Below are 4442 nucleotides of genomic sequence, written 5' to 3'. Positions count from 1 at the left end.
GTACAGCCCAATTCATTTGTGGTCGGTATGTGGTTGAGTTCTGGTGGGTGATTCAGAACTGCGCACACATGTATTTCATCAAGTGGCTATTTATATTAGCCCCATTGTCTGTTATGATTGATTCTGGAATGCCAAATCGACATATGATGTTGTTGCGCACAAAATCCGTGACCACTTTCTTTGTTACTAATGAATAAGATGCTGCTTCCACCCACTTGGTAAAGTACTCTATGGCGATCAAAATGAAACGGTGTTTTTTTTATGCACCTGGCTCAATTGGCCCTATGGTATCCATGCCCTAAGTGGCGAATGGCCAAGGCGACGTCATAACATTCAGTTCTGTCGGAGGAACCTTTATCAAATCTCCATGAATCTGGGAATTGTGACATTTTTGGACGAATTTACTACAATCATTCTCCATAGTCATCCAGCAATAACTTGTTCTTAAGATTTTCTTTGCTAGTACGAACCCATTCATGTGAGGTCCGCAGGTTCTAGCATGCACTTTTTCTATCAATTTTGTAGCTTCGACAGAGTCAACACATCTAAGCAATCCCAAATCTATAGTTCTTTTGTACAGGACATTCTTGTTAAGGAGGAAACCATTTGCTAACTTCATGATAGTCCTCTTCTGATTTAAGGTGATTCCTTCAGGATATTCTCCTTTCTCCAAGAACATTTTAATGTCAACGTACCAAGGTTTTCCATCAGTCTCAACCTCTATAAAAGCACAGTGGGCTGGCTGACCTCTGATTTCAATTTTGACAGGATCAATGTGTCTACTGTCGGGATGCTGAATTGTCACGCCCCGAACCATGGACTGGGCGTAACACGACACTCGGTGCCTGACTGCATGTGACCGAGCGAACCATATGGTTTGCTGAATCATCATTAGGCATACATGAGCGGAAATATAACGTGAAGTGCATGATGAGCTTTTATAAAACAAAGTAAGTCATAATATTAAACATAAGTAGTTGATTAAGTCATGAATGCGGGTAATATCATAAATGAGCCAAACCGGCTACGCAACTCAAGAAGTCTAACATGACACTTGTCTTGTCTATGAAACCTCTAACATGAGTCTGAAACACGTAACACACTTGCTGGGACAAGGCCCCCAGCATACCTTTAGATACAAAACTAAATAAATAAAGTGAATGCCTAAACCCCGCATGACATGGGGCTCACCAATAAGCTGGTACGTGTAGATCCTAATGAGCAGAGGCATCGTCCTGTAAATCCATACCTGCATCGTGAAATGCAGGCCCCCGGGCAATAAAAGGGGATGTCAGCACATTGAATGTACTGGTATGTAAAGCAACTGAAAAAAATAACACGGGACATGCAATAACAAGATAAGAACTGAAACTGAAAATCTGGACATAAACATAAGCATGAGCGTGGGTACATATATATATATATATATAACATAAGTAAAAAATGATAAGTAGGGAGAGCATTTCATAAACCAAAAACATGATATCACCACGTGGATACGTGGATTCTGGTACCTTGCCGGACCAACAGAGCCCCATACCTTGCCAGGGTATAAGGTGGTAACGTGCCTGATGGATCCATTCAGTGTCAAATTAAGGAAATCGTCCTAACTGGGCGGAGCGATCCTTGTCCTACACTGGCTACGTAGTTTCAGGCTATCTAAGCCTTCTCGGTAATTCGTGCAACTCCCAAAAACAAGAACATGATATAATTGGCTAAGAAGCCCATGATTTTCGTGAATTAACTTGTACTTGTCTTGCAATCATGATTTCATGAAATAACTTGTAAACATGGTTTCATGAAATAACTTGTATTTAGCATGTATGTATCTTGAGTCATGGCATGAAGATAGTTATATAATACAGTTGCATGAAAACTTGTAGACATGTAGGATATTCATGAAATACGCATTTTATTTAAAAACATGCATGCAAGAACCCATGAAATACAAGATATGGGTTTTCATGGATTACAGAAAGATTCTCAATAATCATAAAGAAATATTAAGAACTCAATGATGGGATTATAATAATACATCGACCTAGGGTTATCATGAGCATGGTATAGAAACCCTAGTTTTAGTAGAGAATCATAATTTATGGATTATGAGGCGTGTGGAAGAACAATGATGTTCCCACACATAGATCGTAACTCTACATACCTGGTAATGCTCCAAACTTGAATTAAAGACTTTAACTTTGAAGAAGATTTCCAAAATCTTGAATCTTGAACCCTTGAGATGGGTTTTCTTGAAAACCCTAGGTTAGGAATGATGATTTCTTGTTTAGATTACAAGGATATATGTTAGAGTTGACTTGGAATGATTAGAATAGGCTTACCCTTGTGTTCTTGATGATGGGAGAGAATAGAAGGTCGTTCTAGGGCTTGGGGGTGTGAAGAATGATGTGAAAAAGCCTTAAAACGAAGTTTTAAAATTGCTGTCGGACCCATTTTACTCTCTATTTTACGGCTCGTAAAAGTTTTACGGACCATATATCCCACCGTAAATCAATTACAGCGATTTGGGCTTTCTGGACCAATTTTACGGTCTAAATATACGGCTCGCATAATTTTCACGGCCTATATATTCCACCGTAACTCGGCAGAACACTACTTTAGTAAAAAAGGCATAACTTTTTGTACAGATGTCTGTTTGACCGTCATAATATGCCATTGGAAAGGTATTTCAAAGATATACAACTTTCAAGCTGGAAATGTTCCCAAATTCCTTACACATTATTCCGTATACCCATTTTAATTGAGACGTGGTGCAAACTCACTTGAAAACACGCTCCGTAGGGTAGCTTCCGACTTTCCTTTGCTCAAGGACTCTTCTCATGTCTTGATTGGGTTTCAAACTCCATTTATATGATACTCAAATCTTAGCCCGAATGCACAAGGTGTTATAATATCTCCCCCTTGGGATCATTCATCCTCGAATGATGGGTTATGGTTAAGAATGCGGCTTGACATAAATTGAATGAACGTGAAGAAAAATGACATGGAACATGGAAAACTGACATGACATATTTTCATGAAAACATGAGTGCTAAAACATGAGACATGAATAGAGAATACATGAACTTGAACGTGAAATGTGAGGCATGAATACATAAGGGACATGACATGAATTCTAAAGGTAGTTACCTTGAAGGCTATTTGCTTACTTTTCACACAAGTGAGGATATCTGGATTTCATGTCTTCTTCGGCTTCCCATATGTAGCCTCTTCAACTTTCTGGCTCCTCCTTAAGACCTTTACTGAGGCTACTTCCTTAGTTCTCAACTTGCGGACTTGACGATCAAGAATGGCTACGGGGATCTCCTCATAGGTGAGGCCATCCTTAACTGTTATAGTATCAGCAGGAACAACCAACGATGGGTCTCCTACACACTTCCTTAACATGGATACATGAAACACTCGGTGAACAACAACCAACTCTTAGGGTAACTCAAGTTCATAAGCTGCTAGACCGACCTTTCGTGAAATTCTTTAAGGTACAATATATCTGGGACTAAGGTTCCCTTTCTTCCCAAATATCATAACACCCTTCATAGGTGATACTTTAAGGAACACCCAATCCTTAACTTGAAATTCTAAGCCAAGACACCAGGCCTCTGGTGTTCGGCTTTCACTTGCTGACAATTCGGACACTTAGCTACAAAATCTGCTACGTTCTTCTTCATATCGTTCCACCAATAAATCTTCTTAAGATCACGGTACATCTTAGTGGAATCGGTGTGAATGGAATACCTGGAGTTGTGAGCTTCTGACATAATTCGCTCTCTGAGCTCATCTACATCTAGAACACATAATCTGCCTCGATACCTCAAGGTACCATCGTCTCCCGCTTGTTCAAAATCCATCGTCTTATGCTTGTGAATCCCCTCTTTCAGCTGCAACAAGTAGGGATCATTAAACTGTTTCTCCTTGACTTCCACGACTAACGAGGAAAAAGCTCTATTCTGAACAACCACCCCACTATCCTCAGAATCCAAAAGCCAGAATCCAAGACTGGCCAAACGATGAACTTCCTTCGCCATAACTCTCTTATATGTGTCAACGTGGGCTAGACTTCCCATGGAACGCCGACTAAGAGCGTCAGCTACAACATTCGCTTTTCCCGGATGATAGACGATATCTACATCATAATCTTTAAGCAATTCGAGCCATTTCCTCTGCCTAAGATCAACTCCCTTTTCTTGAAGATATACTGCAGGCTTTTATGATCAGTGAAAATATCCACATGCACTCCATACAAATAATGACGCCATATCTTAAGTGCAAAAACTATAGCTGCCAACTCTAGGTCATGAGTCGGATAATTATTTTCATGAACCTTGAGCTGACGAGATGAATAAGCTACAACCTTACCATGCTGCATTAAGAAACATCCGAGACCAACTCCCGAACCATCACAAGAAACCACGAACCCTTCGGTT

Source organism: Lycium barbarum, chromosome 1 (assembly GCF_019175385.1).
Source record: "Lycium barbarum isolate Lr01 chromosome 1, ASM1917538v2, whole genome shotgun sequence".
NCBI classification, from domain to species: Eukaryota; Viridiplantae; Streptophyta; class Magnoliopsida; order Solanales; family Solanaceae; genus Lycium; species Lycium barbarum.
Note: the sequence above shows the minus strand (reverse complement) of the source record.